Genomic DNA, 10,922 nt, shown 5'->3' with positions numbered 1-10,922 from the left:
CATGTTTGGCTTGCTGGAGGCAAGACTTTGTAAACTGCACCAGATCAGACTTTGTTAGGAGCTGAATCTGGAAGCACATGGAGGCAAACACAGACAAAATCCTCCTTAATCTAGTCTATCTCTTTTCCTAGGATGGTGGAAGCTAGCTCTGGACAGGATCGGGTGTCCCTCCCAATGGCTTTTCTCCTGCCTCAGCAACAGCTTCCAAGCATTCTGGGGTGATTTTTCTAAGCACATCTACCCTGCAGATAGCCCACGGACTTGCTGTGGGCATCTTCTTTCCCTGGTATCTCAGATGGCAGCTTTTGAGTAATTCCACCGATCTAACTTCTCAGTCTGTGACTCCCCAGTGAGCTATGGATACTCTCTTGAATCATACTGCCTAGGAGAGATGGCTTGCTCAGAGGTTTCCCCAGGAGTGCTTTTCCTCAACTCCAGAAAGGGACATTTGATCCTGTGTATTCTACTTTATGTTCATTAGCATTCTCTTTATAACTTGGCATGCAATTCTTTGTTACAATTAATAATTTAATAGTAAATTTATATGCAAATTACTAGGCTAATTTTTTTCTCTCTCTCCTGGTAGAAACATGACTACGACACAGGAAAGTCTGTTGAGTGAAATTTATAGTACTTAACACATAAAAGGGGGGGGGGGAAGTTCAAAAGTAAGGGTCTGAAATCTATCTCAAATAATGCATACTAAGTGCACATACTAATATATAAAACATATAACTTCTTGACTGGTTTCTTTTTGCTAACTTGATGTAAGTTGGAGTCATCTGGAAAGAAAGAGTATCAGCTGAGAAAATCACCCATCAGGTTGCTTGTACGCCAGCAGCTGGGGCATTTTCTTAATTGATACATTTTCTTGATTGATAAGTGATGTGGGTGGGACCAACACATTGTGGCTAGTGCCATATTGTATAAGAAAGAGCAAGCCAAGGTGAGAAAGCCAGTAAGCAGTATTCTCACAGGGCCTCTGTTTCAATACCTGCCTCCAAGCTCCTACTTTTGAGTTTCCACCTTGATTTCCTTTCATGGTAGACTACAACTGTAAAATGACACAAACCTTTCCCTCCCCAGTACTGCAAAATAAAAATGGCAATAAACAGTGTTTAAAATGTAGCAAGTTGGGATTATGTGAGCCTGTAACCCAAATGCTTATGTGTGTTTGACACAGGGAGATTTCTGGGGCTTCCTGGTTGCGAGTTTAACCAAAACCAAGATCTCAGAGTGCAGGGAGACAGTGATGGAGGAGGACATCCAATGCCCTGCTCTGGCCTCCAGGCCTATGTGCTCAAGCATTATACATCTATCCTCAAGTGTGTACACACACTATACAAACACCTGCCCTCCATGTAGACAAAGAAATAACTGGATTCATGACAGAAATCATATAGCTCTGACTTTCTGGGCTTCTGTTATTTCACTCAGAATAACCTTTTCCATTTTCATCCATCATTTGTACAGCACAGTTGATGATTTCATTTTTCTTTACAGTTAACTCATATTCATATATACATAAACTTATTTTGAATCCATTAATCTGTTGATGGACGTAAGTGACGACTCCATTTCCTAGCTATTGTGACTCGGCCATCAATTAGCATGAACGTGCAAGTGTTTCGGTAGTAGACTATGAAGTTCTCTTAGGTATAAGGGTTCAAGGGCAGTACAGCTGGATGGGTTGGCAATTGTATTCCTAGTGTTTTGAGGCGTCTCCAGACTGACTTGCAGAGTGATTGTACTACTTTATGCTCCCACCAGCAGTGTATGAGACTCCCCGTCCACCACATGCATATGAAGCCAAAGCCAGGGAACTAGAAGGGAAACTTTGGCAGGGCGGTGTGTGTGTGTGGGAGACTATGAAGACAGGATAGATAGATTATAGGTAAAGCAAAGCTAGGGATGTGGAAAACTGTAGGTGGAAAGGTTCAAACAGGGAAAGGAGTATAGAAGCATAAGAGAAATCAGGGGAAAGGTGACCAACCTAAGGAACAGTTATGAAAGGCCATATGGAAGCTACTATCCCACAACCCACTAAACAACAATAAGTGGAGGGGTAGTAGATTCTATGTGAATTGAAAGAAGACAGGGTTAATGAATTGAGTGGGGGTTGGGGAAAGGTGTACTGGCTGGTTTTGTGTCAACTTGACACAGGCTGGGGGTATCACCGAGAAAGGAGCTTCAAGTGAGGAAATTCCTCCATGAGATCCAGCTGTAAGGCATTTTCTCAATTAGTGATCAATGGGGGTGGTGCCATCCCTGGGCTGGTAGTCTTGGGTTCTATAAGAAAACAAGCAAGCCAGTAAGAAACATCCCTCCATGGCATCAGCTCCTGCTTCATGCCCTGCTTGAGTTCCAGTCCTGACTTCCTTTGGTGATGAACAGCAGTGTGGAAGTGTAAGCTGAACAAATCCTTTCCTCCCCAAGTTGCTTCTTGGTCATGATGTTTGTGCAGGAATAGAAACCCTGACTAAGGAATAGAAACTAAGACAGGAGGTTTTCTAGTTTTGGATTATAATGAGTGACAGTTGGCAAATGCATGAAATGTCGGAACAAGGCTCTTATAAGCTAAAACTTTTTACCTTGATAAAATTTCAATAAGACTAATAGGTTTTCCAGGCGACTGAACAAAATCGTTACCTTCCAGCCTCCCCTTTCCTATGAACTTTATCTCACTCTTTCGTGCCACAGCTTGCTGCTAAGGGAAACTTGTGTAGAAGAGGGTGCAGGTCGTCTCCATCGGAACTAGCAGGACCTTGACATGAAAAACCTCTGTTAAGAATCGTGAGGACAGGTCTTTTAAAAATTGGAGTTGTATAGGACATTAGGTGAAAACTGCTTTAGTTATGAACTTTAAGGTGATAATATATTCCCAGATATAGCACAGAAGAGACACTACACAAATTGTGACCAAAAGTTATGATAGAAAAGAGCTTTTGACTGAAGTAGAGAAAGTACAAACATACAAAAGGAAAACAAGTTAGGAGTAAAGGAACAGACAGGGTCACTGGGCCTTCGTCACGCCCAGGTTTCTTCGAGCTTCCAGAGCTTTTCTTTCTTCTCCTTTCGTTCTTGCTCATGTCTGTGCCTTGTTCTTTCCTGGTTTGGAGATGAGGTTGTTTGTAAGTTTTCCTGTGGAAGGACACTCTGCTTACACATTCATCCAGAGAATTGTTCTTTTTTTTTTAGCTTGCCCCCAAGGTTTCAGCTTTCCTTTGTGTGGCTTGTAGTTGAGGGGACGAGACAAGCTTGCTTTCAGATCAAATACTGGTCTCTTACTAGAACCTGGAGTCTGTGTTACTTCATTCGTCAACTTGAATGGGGTAATAGCTGCAGTAGAAATCCTCCCAGTGGTCTTTAACTTGGGTGTCCTGAACATAGCCTGGCCTTTTGAAGCACTCCAAGGTACAGTCACATGTGGAGATTTTCTGGCTGATGTCTTAGTCAGTGAGCACTTATGTTCATCATCTTTAGTAGTAGCTGAAAACCTGACATTCATTTTGTTGCTGAGTGGCCTTGTGGGCACTGCTGCCTGGCAGGAGTACAGGGTACAGAAAGTCTTCCTCTTGGTGGAACTGAGGTCACTATGCCTTTTTTGTCAAGCTGTAGATCATTGATTGAATTGTGTTCTTTAAAGTGTTTCTTTTTTTTTTCTTCCTCACAATATATTCATCAAGGGTTTCCATTTTCTTAACACAAGCCTCATGAAGCTCCTTAAAGCTTGGCATCATGGCTGAAGTCCTCTGATTGTTCTCAAGTTTAGAAAACCCATGCATGGCCACCTGAGTCTGTCTCAGCTTGCTTCTCACTGCTAACTTGTATCTCAGTCTCATCAATGGGGAATGCAGAGGATTGCTTTTCATCCTGGTTTTTATTTTCTTTCCTTGTTTCTGGATTCAGGTGTGCTTTCAAGTTTTTTTATTTTTTTCTTTTCCAGAACATCCATTGACCTTTATTGGATTTGACAAAATCTGTATTATTAAAAGTAACCAAATCTGAGTTTATGTTGAATCTGACAAGTTCTACAGTCTCTAGAAGATTATGGAGGAAATGTCATCGGAGGAAGAAACAGAATAACCACATGCAAGATGCTCCTGTCCAGTGGGGAATTAGACCAGCAGGGGAAGTCAGATGTGCAGCACACAGAAAGGGCAAGTTGCTCACTTGGGCTGGAACAGCATTCCTTCAGTAGGAAGAAGTGGAAAGACGGCAGGAATTCAAAGGCATATGCAGAATGGCTTCTGTTTCAAAATGGTAATAAAGATTTTTGAAGTCATGGCACTAGGGTATCTTTGAGGAGAAGAATACCTTAAGCTTGTTTCATAATTCTCAGGTACTACATGTGGATTTTCAAGTAATGAAGACTTAATGATCTCACTTTAACAGTGGCTATCTGTTTTTCTTCTCCCCCCCTGGGGCTGGATCTGAGTCACCATCACAGGGACACTTTTCCACACAGTTTCTAGGAAACCACCCTCTTACTCTTGAAGTACCTTCTTCAAGGTACTTCATCAAGAATTTTGTCTCCATACAACCAGTATCGTAACCCTCTTGTTGCTAAGATGAACTCTCCTTTCTGCAGCCAGATCCGAGGGTCCTCAGTGCTTGTAAAGTCCTCAGACTTGTAAAGAAGGTTCTCACTCCTCTATTCAAAGGGCAGAAGGCACCATTGTAGTCTTCTATGACTTTATAGCAAACACTTCTGACTCTCTTGTCTGCTTTTTGCTTCCACTGTTCTATTGTGAGGCTGTACTGGTCACAGCCTTCTCGTATTGGCCACTCAAGTCCATCTCCTTCAGGGACTCCTGACCATGTGAACACCCGTTTAAAGGTCTTCCACTTACTTCCCATATCATAAGGAAAAATGAAGACTTCATCCAGTTGGTAATACTGAATGTGATCTTTAGCCTTTTCTTCAATCCATGATTCAATAGAAGTTTTGTTTCTGAGAATGATTTTTATCTGTATGAAAAACAACATCCCAACAGCTATGGTTGTTCCCAAAGCTAATCCCAGGGCAAACAAGGTGGCGGCAAATGCAGCCAATCCAAAGGGAACAATTGGAGGTGGATCTCCCCTGGCTGCACTCATGTCAATCTTGACTGTGTTCCACCCAAAGGAGAGCCGATTATAAAGCTGTGTGTACATTGTCATCATGAAGATGAAAGCAGCATGCGTGCAGCTCAGAGGGGCCAACAGAAGGAAGAGGGTGAATGAGGCGTGGTTCTGGTGACCACAGCAGTTGTTGATCCAGGGGCAGTGGTGGTCCATCTTCATTGCACATCTGTTACACTTTCTGCAATGATGTGAACGTGGCGCCTTGTACGCTTGGCAGACTTTACATTTCCGGGGATACATGCTATCCTGAGACTTTTCGGGTTTCCACCCCTGAGGGACGAAGCCAGGACCAGCAAACATGGCATTGAAGTAATTATAAAGAATCATGACGGTCCAATGTATCAACATGATGAAGTTCACACTTCCTTCAGTTGTATGTAAGGGCCAATACCACAAGACAGAGTCGATCATGGCCATTGTGGAACATATTGCTATAACACCCAGGGCTATGATGGGACCTCAGGGACACAGTCTCCTTAAGTCTGAAGATTTTCAAACTTGATTACTGAGCAGAATATGCCCATCGTAGTGAAGAATGACTTCTTTCTTCTAAAGAACTAGAGATCTCCTTTTCCTGGGCACACATTTCTGTGTGCAACAAGTCCGTGTGTTCCTGAGCTGTCATGCCTTTGGCTGAAGGGTCATTGAGGTGGGGTATGTCATTTTCACTTGTGGCCTCCAGAACTCTTTACCTCACAGGAGAATCTAGATTGGTTTGAAACACTGCCTCATTGCATTTCCGGGACAGCCTGGGCTCAGCGGAACAGATTTTCTCTTCCATATAGCTCTGTCCTGAGCGCTTCAGTCCTGAGCAAGCCGAAAGCGAACCCTGACAGTGAGACCTGCGTGAGGAACTCAGACCAGCGCGTCTCTGGTTCACGTGGCCTCCGTGAGCGTCCCCTCTGCTTTCAAGGTTCTTAACAACTTGTCTGCCTTCAGGTTAGCCCGGAGGCCCAGCCTTTTGGCTGAATTTTGCAGGTCACTGTACTCGAAGGATTCCAGCTCCTCTGCAGAGGGGACAGTCATCGAGTTCTGCAATGACCGTGATACCCAGAAAAATAGCCACACAACTTAAAACAGCACAGTTCAAAACTGGCGCCACCCAGAATGTTGTCAAGTTGACTTATATATTCAGTTTAAATCTCAATTTTTTTTAGTCATATATAATGAATGTAACTTTCACAGGTAATCTGAGGCTAGTCAGAGATTATTAACAAAATTAACAATTACTACCATAATATAGTTCATACAGAGAAACCCAAGACCATGTTCACCAATTATTAAAATATATAAATCAAGACCCACATTTAATAATTTACTTAAAAGCTATGCCTGGTTGTGATAATTCTCACTGTATGCAAAATAATTAATTTCAAATCTAGCTAACCTCTTAAACTTGGGAAGATTGAACAGTATTCACTTAGTAACCTAGTTTTCTTCTGTTTTGTTTTGAGTGAGTATAAAAACTTTCTTCAGCTATGTCATTGATGACCACACAAATCGGGTCAGTTTTCTGTTACATGTAACCCCCATTTCTAGTCCCATGTCTTAGTTTTATGTCTTTTCAATTCTTTAGAATGGCTCTGCCAATGCCACACTTATCTGAAATTGTAAGTTGAAAGCCCCGACTTTACTTGTGATGACTATTTCAAAATATAATCACCCCATGCCAACAAGTGAAACTCCAGCCCTAGTAACGGGCTACCTCCCTTTCAGCTGTTGTCCAGTGGAGTCACATAGATCCCCAAGTACTACAGGCTATTGTTGGTCCTCTTGGTTACACGCCAGAACTTGGTGGTAAAACCTTATTGCTTAAGATACCACGCGCTTGAGTCGCAGAACATATCCACCTGAAAGTTTCATGCCTGCTGGTTTGTTTTCATGTTGCTGGAAGCTGCTATGCATGCTGCAGGAGGAGGAAAGAAAAAAAATCCTTAATTTCACCCAGCTGAGACCTGAAAGCTACAACAATGACTGGTCTGACAAAATATGTCCACTGGTGCAATAGTGGCATGGGCGTTGTGGAAGCGATCAACCACTTTGTTCTTAGATCGAAGACTGGATTCACAAGATTGTGATCCATACCTGGCACTGTTAAGGAGACAAAGAATTTGTGGCTCCATAGGTTACAGCCCCTAAGGACAAACTCGATGCCATTATTCTACTAAATATCCATAGTATTAAAATGACTCTTAATGACTTATTGCTTTCCGCATAGATCAGAGTATCTCTCAAATTTTATCAGAGAAGCTGTTTCTTGCATTAAGTTGCAGTTATCACAAAGACTTTTTTGGTAGTTTTGAATGAGAAACGTGTGCTCTAGCCTCAGGCATCTGAATCCTTGGCCCTTGGTGATACTGTTTGGGGAGGCTTAGGTGGAGCAGACTTGACAAAGGAAGTGTATCATGGGCGTCAGGGGTTGAGCTTAAAACAGTCCCACTACTTCATTTTGCTTTCTTTACTTCATGCTTATAGTTCCAGTTGTGAGCTCTCAGCTTCCTGCTTCAGTTGCCATAACTGATGCTCATTGCCACACTTCTCTGCCATGATAGGCTCTCTCCCATCTGGCTCTGTACGTACAAATAAATGCTTCATATAATATTAACTGCCTTGCTCATGGTGTGTTTTTTGTATCACAGCAACAGGAAATTACAGCTCTCAGTTGGTCAGCAAGCAGAGAAGAATAAGAGATTGTGGAGTTCTCAGACATAAATGAGATACACATATCACATCCCTCTCCTCACTCAAGGATCTTCATGGAAGAGGGGGTTTGAAAACGGTAAGAACCAGAGGTGATGGATGACTCCAAAGAAACAGTTTTCTTGATGCAACAGGGCAATTGTACAATATGGACTCACAGGAATTCTGGCAGAATGCACACCTATAGAAGTTCTGGCCAGACAAAAATCCCGGCATAGAGCAGGGAAGATGGGCACACAATCTTATCGCTGTCTTGAGGGTTGTTGGCATTTGTTAGTGCTAGAAGAAGGAAAGTCAGTTTTCTTTAATGATGTGATCCCTGGAAAGCTGACCACATGCCAGGGCAGGTCCCACTCCCAAGGATAGCTGGGCAATAAAGTAGACTCAAAGGGGAAATAAAAGATAAAACCTCAAAGTTGATGAGGAAGTATGAGAGGGCATAAAGGGTGGCTATAGGAGGAGCTTGGAGAGAATATATTCAAGATACCTTATATGTAATTGTTAAATAATCAATAAATATTGTTAAAAGTCTACAATGGTCTGAATTTAAGCAGTGCTGTGGTTTAAACCTCAAATGTCCCTTAAGGCTCATTTGTTGAATACTTAGTCCCTAGGTGGTGGTGTTATTTGAGAATGCAGAACATTTGGGAGATGGAATCCTGCTGAAGAAAATGAGTTACTGGGGGAAGAATTTGAAGTTTTCTTTACCAGATTTCGTATTCACTTTCTACTTCCTAATTGAGGAGCAATGTGACCAATATTCTCAGCTTCTTACTGTTCTGCCTTCCATATTACAGTGGACTGTAATTCCTGGAACTGTAAGCCAACATAAAACCTTTCCCCAGGTGACTTTAGTTTTTTCACATATTTTTCACAACAATGATAAAAGTAACTAATCCAGGCAGAGATTATAAATCACATTTTCCTTATCAAATACTTCATTTGCAAGTAACTGATTTAATTTTTCACATGTATTGATTATTCAATTAGACTTGAGACCCTAAAGCTCCAAATCTATCTATCTATCTATCTATCTATCTATCTATCTATCTATCTATCTATCTATCTATCTATCTATCAGACATTAGTGAAACATTGAAGAATACAAGATAAAGTAAAATAGGTGTTTCATCAATGTCCATTTTTATTAGTTGTTTTCCAAAATTATTATGTTTTTAGAAATTAAATTTATTATGGTCCCAAATATTTGTATGCCGAATGCTCTGTAGCTGTTTCTTTGCTTTTTAGTTGGCTGGTTGATTTCATAAGTAAATTCTGTATCAGAGTTTGATTGAAAGAACTACATTTGTTCAAATTGTTAGCAAAAAGAGGAAGCAAGTTAACATAACTATCCCTTCAAAAAATTTATGACTGGAAAGTTTTGTTCCTTTAGAAAATAAATACTTTCAGTGTGCACACAAATTCACTTCACTTGATGGAATGTTATAACTTCTCAGGAAATCAATTAGATTATTGCAATTCAAAATTGCAGGATATTTCTATAATTACTTTCTTTTTTTATAGTTTTTTTTGTTTTGTTTTGTTTTGTTTTGTTTTGTTTTGTTTTGTTTTTTTCTAGACAGGGTTTCTCTGTGTAGCCCTGGCTATCCTGGAACTCACTCTGTAGACCAGGCTGGCCTCGAACTCAGAAATCTGCCTGCCTCTGCCTCCCAAGTGCTGGGATCAAAGGCGTGGGCCACCACGCCCTGTTTATAATTACTTTCTTATATGCTATCCATTTTAACTTCTGTGGAACTATTAGAATATAGTCAACGGTATTTTATTTGTCTTAATTTCATTACTCTCACTTTTAAAAAAAGAAATCTCTCACAAACCATTGTACTTTGAAAAGCATTCTGATAAAGTAAGATTGGCTCACGTAGGAGAGACGGATGTGACAAAGCTGGAAATATAGGCCAGCAAACCTCTATTTCCTCCAGCGAATTAATGTGTGCAGAAAACAGCAAGCAGGTCATTGAACAGAACCCCTGCATCCGTTATCCATTGTTCTGAGTTAGCAAAAATACATTTGACTGTAGAACATCCTCGGTGTTGACACAATTTAAAGTTTGTGTGATGTATCAAGAACGCACAAGTTTCAAGACTTCATCATATATGAGAAAATATCCCATCTTAAAAAAAAAGAAACCTGAAGGATTCACTTAAACACACTCTCACACAGCTTTTGAAAGTCACATAAGAACTTGATAAGGTATTGGCAGGGAATTGTGGGAATGAAAGCATTGTATATAGATGGTAAGAGTTTAAAAAAATGCACAGCTCCCACACAATGCTCAATGATTTATTTGTATATAATTTTGCTTGCATAAGTATTTTGTACTCTTGACTTTCTTATAAATTTCTTGTGAAGCTGTCAGGTATTTTATACTTGATTTTATAATTAATAACTGTATCATAAGAAAGGAATTGAATAAAAACATGATCTCTGCTGCTGAAGATCAACAAAATGTTTGGCAAAAATATTTGTCTTAGCAGGGTTTGTGGAAACAATTAACTATTGGCACTAGATCAGAAGGTCACTTTTTTCCAGTGATTAAAAACCTTTGGGCTTTGAGGCCTAAACTGTTTCTGTGGCAATGAGTACTCTGGTATTTTATCATATTGGCAGTAGCAGACCATAGGTGAACTGTTGAAATGGCTTTGTTTTAATAAAACTTTATCAACAACAGCAATCTAATCATAAAAAATTTTAAGTTTGTTTCTCTTAGGTCATATTTGAATTAAAAAAACTTGTGATAAGAGATAATTATAAAAATGAATGTATCCCATAACCAACTGTTTTTAAAACGGCTGACTGAATCAACTACCGTATTACACTAGTTTAGACTAATTAGATGTTGAGCAAATTCTGTGAAGATGGTGCAGTCTTATCCCTGGCCGTGGGACTGAGAGGTTGCTCCTGAAAACACTGACACCTTCTGCTTCTTCTTTCATATTGTTAGGTCTTTAGCCTCTCAAACACAACCTTTTCTCATTGTTGTAGAGGCTTTAGGAGCCTTCCTAACAACTCTGAGGCATCCGTCTGTTTGTTCCCTCCCTCCCTCTCTCCCTCCCTCTTCCTCTTTCTTTCTTTC

At 40.6% G+C, this 10,922-nt stretch overlaps 2 pseudogenes across 1 annotated transcript; both read right to left on the bottom strand.

Annotated features, from left to right (window-relative positions):
• Positions 1 to 3,013: 3,013 nt before the first annotated feature.
• Positions 3,014 to 3,785, bottom strand: LOC110284567 (annotated as a pseudogene).
• A 551-nt stretch (positions 3,786 to 4,336) lies between these two features.
• Positions 4,337 to 5,651, bottom strand: LOC110284967 (annotated as a pseudogene). Its single transcript, XR_002377005.2, has one exon. The product of XR_002377005.2 is annotated as a palmitoyltransferase ZDHHC6 pseudogene (transcript).
• Positions 5,652 to 10,922: the final 5,271 nt, after the last annotated feature.

Source organism: Mus caroli, chromosome 18, assembly GCF_900094665.2.
Source record: "Mus caroli chromosome 18, CAROLI_EIJ_v1.1, whole genome shotgun sequence".
Taxonomy (NCBI): Eukaryota; Metazoa; Chordata; class Mammalia; order Rodentia; family Muridae; genus Mus; species Mus caroli.
This window is presented reverse-complemented; position numbering and strand designations above follow the sequence as displayed.